A 10,182-nucleotide genomic window follows, 5' to 3' on the forward strand; every position below is an offset into this window, starting at 1 on the left:
GAAAAGTAAATGATCCAATCAAAAAATGGGCCAAAGATCTAAACAGACATTTCTCCAAAGAAGACATACAGATGGCTAACAAACACATGAAAAGATGCTCAACATCACTCATTATCAGAGAAATGCAAATCAAAACCACAATGAGGTACCATTACATGCCAGTCAGGATGGCTGCTATCCAAAAGTCTACAATCAATAAATGCTGGAGAGGGTGTGGAGAAAAGGGAACCCTCTCACACTGTTGGTGGGAATGCAAACTAGTACAGCTGCTATGGAGAACAGTGTGGAGATTCCTTAAAAAACTGGAAATAGAACTGCCATATGACCCAGCAATCCCACTTCTGGGCATACACACCGAGGAAACCAGATCTGAAAGATACACGTGTACCCCAGTGTTCATCGCAGCACTGTTTATAATAGCCAGGACATGGAAGCAACCTAGATGCCCATCAGCAGACGAATGGATAAGGAAGCTGTGGTACATATACACCATGGAATATTACTCAGCTGTTAAAAAGAATTCATTTGAATCAGTTCTAATGAGATGGATGAAACTGGAGCCCATTATACAGAGCGAAGTAAGCCAGAAAGATAAAGACCATTACAGTATACTAACGCATATATATGGAATTTAGAAAGATGGTAACGATAACCCTATATGCAAAACAGAAAAAGAGACACAGATGTATAAAACAGACTTTTGGACTCTATGGGAGAAGGCAAGGGTGGGATGATCTGAGAGAACAGCATCAAAACATGTATATTATCAAGTGTGAAACAGATCGCCAGTCCAGGTTGGATGCATGAGACAAGTGCTCGGGGCTGGTGCACTGGGAAGACCCAGAGGGATCGGGTAGAGGGGGAGGTGGGAGGGGGGATCAGGATGGGGAACACATGTAAATCCATGGCTGATTCATGTCAATGTATGGCAAAAAACACTACAATATTGTAAAGTAATTAGCCTCCAACTAATAAAAGTAAATGAAAAAAAAAAAAAAAAAAAAAACCCCACAGCCATAGATCAAAGAGCTACTAAGGGAAGCAACACACGGGAGTCGGAGCAGTACCTATCCTGAAGAGGGTCTGCGTCTGTAACATTAATGCACAGAACCAGGCCTGTGCTTGAGTCAAGAGAATGCACAATGAGGGATATCTTGTTTAATGGTTCTCCAGCTGAAAAGTAAGGTCTTTTTCCTGATATCGATCATAAGAATGACAACAAAGCAGTTGTGCTCAAATTTGACTCAGGGGATGTGGAAACCTTACTCTCTAAGCCCAGATAGAATTTACAAATATTTACTTCTATTATATCACTTTTCTTTAATTGTCACTGGGCTAGGAAAGAATTAATAATAGAATTCTGGATGTAACCAGCCCATGAAACGTGCACAGAGTTTATAACAGCAGCAAATATGCAAAGTTGAGTTAAGGCAATGACTAAGATTTCCATTTATTTTTCAAGTCAGAAAAAAAGCCAAAGTTTTAAATTTCAAGAGATCTAATGGCAGTAATAGAATTTGCTAAGCAGATTCATTTAATTTATACTGAGTGTGTTGTGCACTATGTTAGCAATTCCAGGGAATATAAGGAAATCAAAAAGCCTGATTTTTCTAGGGATACACATAGAAAGTTAACAATGTAGCAGCCACTCAAAACCACAATTTGAGTGACATCACAAAGCTGCAGTTGGTACCAGCCAGCAATAAACCACTGCCTTGGAGCTTCCATCCCTATGCAGTCACCATACTATACTGAATCTCCACCTACTTAGACTTAAGAGTTTTTACAAGTATGTGAAACTTCCCTGATTCTCAAGGTTTGCATCTCAAAAATGAGTGTCAGACTAGAGACACACCTCCCTCTCAAATCTCTATGAATCTTTGATGATTTCCAAGATCCTATATGGACACTTTGATATGTAATCAAACTTTTATTCTCCAAGTTGAAAAGCAACTAAAGCTAATATAGGGAAGATCAGAAAGGAAATCAGGGATGGAAGAAGTGAAGGAGCAAAATGAAACTTCTTTAAGGTGGTATCTACCTATGTCAGGTCAAGTAGTGTTCCTTGTATTCCAAATGAAAATTATAATGTATAGAACCTGTGAGGTCTCCCTCTAGCCTTTTAACCTCAGAATCTCTATATTTCATTGTATATTTAATACTTGAACCAGCAAGTGGAATGGAGAATATAATTCCTGAGTAAACAAAAATATATGAATTGTTTGAAATATAAAAAGATATAAAGCAAAAAATGAAAATCCTATGGTTTATTTAAGTCTACCATGCCACTCAGATTTTAAACTGTGTGAAAGATGATTGTCCATGGCAGCCTATACATATCTCAAACAATACTATCATTCAGGCCTAAAAACTAAAAGATTGTTATTCAATAGTTGTGATTTTGTTAAGCTAGCTTTTTAAAAAAATGTTTGTTGGAGTATACTTGATTTAGTGTTGTACTGGTTTCAGGTGTGCAGTGAAGTGAATCTGTTTTTTAAGTTTCTTTTCCCAAAAGGCCATTACAGACTATTGAGTAGAGTTCCCTGTGCATACAGTAGGTGCTTATTAGTTATCTACTCTACACATAGTGCTGCTGTGAGCCAAGTCGCTTCAGTCATGTCCAACTCTTTGCAACACTGTGGACTGTCGTTTGCAGGTTCCTCTGTCCTTGGGAATTCCGGGCAAGAAAACTTGAGTGGGTTGCTATTTCCTCCTCCAGGGAATCTTCCCAACCCAGGGATCTAATCTGAGTCTCCTGCATTGCAATCGGATTTTTTACCACTGAGCTATTGAGGAAGTCCATTCTATATAGAGTAGTGTGTGTCAATTCCAATTTTCCAGTTTATCCTTCCCCACTTACTCCCTTATTACCGTAAGTTTATATTTTTACATCTATAAGTCTATTTCTGTTTTGTAAATAAGTTCATTTGTAGCCTTTTTTTAGATTTCCACATATAAGTGATAGCACACAATATTTGTATTTCTCTGTCTGACTGACTTCACTCAGTATGAGAATCTCTAAGTCCATCCATGTTGCTGCATACAGCATCATTTGTTCTTTTTATGGATAAGTAATATTCCATTGAATATATGTGCCACATCTTCTTTACCTATTCCTCTGTTAATGAACATGTCGGTTATTTCCATGTGCTGGAAACATGTAGGTTATTTCCATGTGTAAATGGTGCTGCAATGTTAACATTCAATTAACATTGAGGTGTATGTGTCTTTTCAAATTATGGTTTTCTCTAGATATATGCCCAGGAATGGTATTGCTGGATCATATGATAGCTCTGTTTGTAGTTTTTCTAAGGAACTTCCATACTGCTCTCCATAACGACTGCACCAATTTTCATTCCAACCACTAGTATAGACTAGTTTTTTGCTTTTTCTTTCAAGACTGGTTCCATGGCATTTAAAATTTAGCCAGTGCTTTCAAGTCATTGTATTGACTGCCCCCACCCCTCTAGAAATATCTGTCTTTCCTAATTTGTTTTCTTTATTTATTTCTTTCACTTTAACAGCTTTGATGTTGAAGTGTCTGTTTTCTTTTTTCCCACTTGAACTTAAAATAATAGTAATAACATAACATATGTAGTGCTAGAGGATATGTTCACATTTATTTATATTGCTCTATCTCCCTTAAATTATCATTGTGCTAGACTAAATGGTAAAACCTTGGACGTAACAAACCCTTGAGATGTACACAAAGAGTCTTTATCAGTAGCATATGAAAAAGCAAACTAAGATACAGAAAATTAAAGGGACTTAGCAAAGTGACTCAGTCAAGCTTGTTTTCTAGGCCATTGCTCTGAATGTAAAAACATGTTAATTTTGGACTGACAGAACATACTACAGAAATGTAACATTGTACTATTAACTTCTAAGCACCAATTATTTGGCAAATAATTTATAGAAAAGGCCCATGACTTTAAAACATAACTCTCTTTTCATACTAACCATGTATTTAGCATAATTTTTCTTTTATTATGGAGCATTTCTGCTATAGTACTTCCGTTGATGATGCTTATCTCTAACTGTATTTAGTATCTTTGACATACAATGACATTGTGATGTGATATTGAAGAATTAAAATGTATGCATAACTGAACTAATTGAGCACAGCTTTCACTTTAAAAGTGAGAAAGAGAAAGGAAGGGAAAGAGGGACATAGGGAGGGAGGGAGGAAAGAAGGACATTAGTTAGTTTATAGCCAGGTAGAAAAATTATGGAGATATTTTAGCTTCTTAACTTGAACTATTAGCTTTTTTAAGTCATTAGATTATGTTAGAACATTTCACAAAGTCTGCTGATTCTATCTTCTTACAGTTCTTTTGTGGCTTTATTTAATACCTATAAGCATCTCTGGAGTAATTTTAAGTAGCACGTGTGAAGTATGTCATTGAGAATTTATGAGTAATATTTATTGAAATCACTGAATTGTCCCCATGAAATTTTTAACAGCTATAACCTCACAAGCAATCTATCAGATTTGGAGTAGACAAGTATCTCAATTGCTAGAATTCTGAAAAGTACAGTGAAACTCAAATATTCATAATCAATAGAATGAGCTGTATATTTGGTTATAGAGATATGATTGTTAATATTGTGTCAAATTGACAGAACCACAGGATGATCAGATAGCTGGTTAAACTTTATTTCTGAGTATTTCTGGTTATGAGCTTTGAGTTCATGAACTGGCTGAAACACGTTGCTCTCCAGTAAGAGTGGGCATCCTTCAACCAATTGAGAACCTGAATAAAGCAAAAAGGTGGAGGAGGGTTGAATTCACTCTCAGCCTGACTGCCCTCCATGCTCCTGGTTCTCAGGTATTCAAACTAAAACTGGAATATACACCATCAGCTCTCCAGCTCTCAGCCCACTGAACTACAGATGGCAGATTGTGGGACTTCTTGGTCTCCATAATCATATGAGCCAACTCCTTATAATAAACGGAATATATATATAGTTGTTGGACTATATTGCTTCACAATGCTGTGTTGATTTCTGCTGTGTGATACGTGAATCAGCTGTATGGACGCACATATCCCTCCCCTCGTGAACCTCCCTTCCGCCCCCACCCTCATCCCACCCTTTGGGGCACCACAGAGCCCCGAGCTGAGCACCCTTGCTATAAAGCACACTCCAGCTAAGCTAGCTGTTTTATACATGGTAGTATATATGTGTCAAACTAATCCCCTCTAAGTCAGAAGGAGAAAAACAGCATACACACACACACACACAAATGTATGCATTTTCTGTTGATTCTGTTTCTCTGGAGAATCCTGACTAATATAAATGGAAAGAGTTATCTAGATAATTCAAAACTATATCCTGGAGCTCCTTGGTTTGCCTAGAAGAAGAATCAGTTATGTCTTATATGGTGAAACAATATTGTACTTCCTAGTAGGCAAGGAGGAATATGCATGTTGTTTGTACATTCAGTAAGCAAGATCACAGTTGAGAATCTACCAGGCATTACAATAGCCACTGATGGTAATAAGAAAAAAGACATAGTGGCGTGGCAGCCCTCAAGGAAACTAGTGTCAGAGTTTGAAGATGACCCACTCTCTGTCTTAATTGAAAGTAATAGAGGAAGTATTCATTCATTATCTCATTCAGGATTAATTAAGTACCTAATAAAGACTCTGTGGTTTGTACTATGTGCAGTGTAGTTAACAAGACAGACTTACCTTTTGCTCTCACAGAGTTGACACTAAGGGTAAATAGATAGGCAGGTATTTTGTGTATTGCTCAAGTATTCTGTGTATTGCTCTATGTGCTAAAAGGGAAGAGGAGAGTCTAAGGGAGGGTGTATGGAAAGGCACCACCTTGGCCAGGCGGAGGGGAATGCTCAGCTCACTAAAAGCAAAAGTCATTCAGTCATGTCTGACTGCTTGTGCCCCATGAACTATTCCTCTATCCCTGGAATTCTCCAGGCAAAATACTGGAGTGGGTAGCCGTTCCCTTCCCAGGGGATCTTCCCAACCCAGAGATCAAACCCATGTCTCCCGCATTGCAGGCAAATTCTTTACCATCTGAGCCACCAGGGAACTCCAAGTTCCTTAAAGGATAAGTTAAAGGTGACTTGGGAAAGAGGAGAAGGGAGAGAGCATTTAGCCAGAATGAAAAACATTTGTAAAGACCATGAGGCAGGAACTGCAAGTGGAAGAGTTAGGTTATGTGAGGTGAAGATAGAGACATGAGGCCAGCCTAGTTCATATTAAAGATTTCTCTCTTGATCCTAATAGTTTCTGAAAGGTTTCAAACAGAAAAATGATAGGATCAGGTTTGTATCACTAAAAAAATTCCCTGCCTTCTCTGAGGAGAATAGATTAGCATTCAGAGGTACAAAGCTATTGTAGAAGTCCAAGAATTAGTGGTATGCTGGAAGAGACGGCTCAAAAGTGGATAGAGTCAATGGATATTAGGAGGGAAAATGGACAGCAGTGAGTAAAGGATTGAACATGGGGGTAAGGGAAAGTCTTGTATCAGGGATGACATTCAGGCTCCTGGCATGGTTGTTGGGATCTTTCACTAAAGTGGAGAGAACCAATGTGGTGGCACAGTGAGCTGTGGCTAGTCAGGGAGAAGACGATATTGAGAGTAACTCCAAAGCATTAATCTGGACAACTGTTGCACTTAGTAGAAGAATCCATGATTGCGTGTTAAATCACACATGTGATTGTGTGTTTAATGTCTTTTGGAGGAGAATGAACTTTTTCATTGTCAAGCATCATAACATTATTTCACAATTTGTGTGTATTCATTACTCTACCATACATCAATGATTTAAGACAAATATAGCCTAATTAGTAGCATCACAATATTTGTCACTCAATTATAGCATATTGTTCATTGACTCATCCTTCTTACCTCTCCCTGACTTATTTCCCTGACTTATTTGTATCCTCACTTTATTTGGATGAGAATATGAAAAGAAATGGTTGATAAAGTCAGACTCCATGGTTCAAGTCTTGGTGCTACCAGTTACTAATTGTATGCCTATGACAAGTTGGTCAAACTCTCATATTGTATTATATTTAAATATTTAATATTTAAAATATTTAAAATATAAATATTATTATATAAGTATATATATTTATATTATTCACCAATAATAATACTTACCATAGGAGCTTTGTGACATTTCAATAGGAAAATCTATCTTAAAGTTTCTGGTATAGTACCTAGTCTATGTTAGATGCTCAAAAAAATGGCTACGGCCCTAGAGTCTCATAGTGTCCTGTGTCTATCCTGACACCCCATCATCTGGTAATCCAAGATGGTAGAGATAGCTCTCCTCCCCTCCCAACCCCTCACCATCCCCCGCTTTGGGGAGAGCAGGTAAAGAGAACCATTCTAATTTGAGCCTAGAGTGTGTGCCTCACTCAAAAGGGGCCTCCTTACCTCCCTTTCCTACTGCTTGGCCTGTCCCCTCTCCAAAGGACAAAACTCCTCTACTCCTAGAAGACAAGACTGCTGAGGGCAAGAGTTTCATCCTTACATTTCTTCTGTTTCCACTTACTCTCTTTAAAAACAAAAAGACAGTATCTCTTTTATTAAATCCAGGGATATACTATGAATAGGAGAGCAAAACAAAGTTTCCTTAGGCTCCTTCTGCCTGGGCTGGAAGTAAGCCCATGACTGCACACTTTCACTTTCACTAAAGTGTGTAGACCCAGAAACAGTATCCTGACCTTGGGTGCCCCAAAATGGTTTTGGCTGAGACATTTCAGTAGTTGTTTATGTGGACATAGCATTAGTTTCAGCTGCCAATTTTAGAATTAAATGGCTTACATTACTACAAAATTTTAGCAGAACATGTTTTCCAAAATAAATGTCGTTAAATCTACACTCCCATCAACTGATGGGAGACTTGAACTCAGCAATATGGCAAAAACAGCAGAGCAGCAAAAGGAAAACACGTGCGCACTGCATATGGTGAAAATGGCTCTCTCCTTCCTCCCCAGAAAGCGCATCCCTTGGTGAACAAGCGAAGTGAATCCTGCTTCCCCTGAATGTAGGGAAATCGTAAAAGGTGTCTACCTGTTTCCAGTTCAAGTTGTGTGAGCTATTATTGAATTTACATTTCCATGACTTAGCTGTACATTTTCAAATTAGCAGTGTCTCTTTATATTAATAATTTAAAAATAAACCTATTCTAAAATCCTAAAGAAAACAATTTTGGCAAGTCAGTCAGGGCAACAGTATACCTGAGAAAAGTTGCACTAAGAGTCTTGCAAATAATTTAAGGAGTGTCTTCTGGAGCCCAGGGCCCTACCTATCTTCAGGGTGGTTATCTTTATAGTTAATGAGCCATGAAGCGATCATTTAAGGACTTGTGTCACAGCAGTAGCCATGTGAGTTTGTCACTGTGATGACATTTCGCAGGAAATCATCTCAATTTGTACCTTGTACTTTGAGAAGAGGGGAAAAAAAGAAAAATCTTTATACCTTATTTTTACCCATTGCCTCCATCTGGGATACAAGCAGTGTCTGATCAAACATATGGCACATAAACAGTAATTTAATTAAATGTGAACAAAGCCTTTTCATGTACCATATTTAAATTTTGAAATGTAGCCCAGTTTTCCTTCTATTCAAACTACATGAAACAACGTGAAAGAAAAAAAAAAGTCACATTGTTAATGACAGATGTGATGATGACATATACAGAGCCCTTGCTGAGTATGATGTGACTTGGCTCCATCTATAAGGTAAGCTATTTTCAAAGTACTCCACCATGGCAGTCAATAGTGTTGAGTATTTTCATCCTAACCAACCTATCATTTTAATGAAACTGCAAGCATAGCTTTGTTGTGATTTCATCCAATTCTAGCATCTGAAATGATTTGATTTAAATGATGCTAGGTGTTTAGAGCCCAACCACAAGCTAACCAAGGAGTACTTATTTAAACATCTATGTTCCTTTAGGAGTTCCTGGGTGAATCAGGGAACAAGTATAAGTTTGAAAAAAGATGAGTTTTAGACACTGCCTGTTCAGATTTAAAATTCATGTAGCTAATTAAGAGTCCCTACAACAAAACAGGAATTTGACTAAAGACTCACATAATATTAATAAATAAAAACTATCCCCTCATAAAATTGAGCTAAAAGAGTGAAAATAAAAACAGATTATGAGAAATCTGAAATATTTATCTCTTTTAATAGAAATAATCAGAATTTTACAAAGATCCTAGTTATACTATACCAAGTAAAATGCTTGAGGCAGATAAAATGATATATATAAAAGATCATCCAGTAGATTGTTTTATCTGTTTAAAACGCCTTGAAAGTTTGATCAAAGTAATTTATCTCTTTTATTCCAGTTGCCCAATTACACACCTCTACTACAGCATCACACTCTTTATGATGAAATGGATTCCTCACAGCAGTGTGCCAGATTCTCAAAAAATAAATTCAAATTTAAAACCTACTTGGAAATTTCTTTTAGTAATGCTATTAGGTCAAACACTAAAGGTGTAACAAATTTTTCAGAATGAGAGCTAAGATTGGATTTTCTTACTCCTCCATCTAACCAAGTGTCATTTTTGCACATGCTTTTAAAACTTTTGATTCAATTGTTTTCATTCTTCAGCTTCCATCTTCTAAAGATCATAGAAAAAAGAGAGAGACCAATAAAATTCAAAACATGTTGTGCAGAGCACTTTTTTCCATTAATTTTTAAACCCATGCATATGGCAAAGGAAATAAAATCCTTGTGTTTCTGAGTCATTTACACTTAACTCACCAAAATGTTCTTTTTAAAAAGAGAGCTGACATTCAACAAGTTTTCTGAACCTTCTTTTTTCCCTTTTTACTTATTAGCCCCATCTTGTCAACTCTCAGTTCCCAAGGTTCAAGGTTGGTTCACAGCTTTAAACCCATATGCTGAGAATCAGCTTGAAACTTTACAAAACAAACATGCTTTGCTGTGACCCCCCTCTGAGACATTTTGTCATTTTGGGTGTGACATTTTATCACTTCTATTTCAGTTTCAAGTTAGAGTGGGAATAAATGAGGCAAGCTGGAAAAAAGAAATAAACTTTAAAAAGAAGAAAGGGAAGAAAAAGGAAATGACTAATTCGCTTGGGATGTGATGCATAGGGAGGATTCTGGACCAGAAGCAAGGAGTCCTTCCAGCTGCCACTCTTAGCTCCAACACCAGCATGGGTATAG

The sequence above is a fragment of the Odocoileus virginianus genome, chromosome 3 (assembly GCF_023699985.2).
Source record: "Odocoileus virginianus isolate 20LAN1187 ecotype Illinois chromosome 3, Ovbor_1.2, whole genome shotgun sequence".
Classification (NCBI taxonomy): domain Eukaryota; kingdom Metazoa; phylum Chordata; class Mammalia; order Artiodactyla; family Cervidae; genus Odocoileus; species Odocoileus virginianus.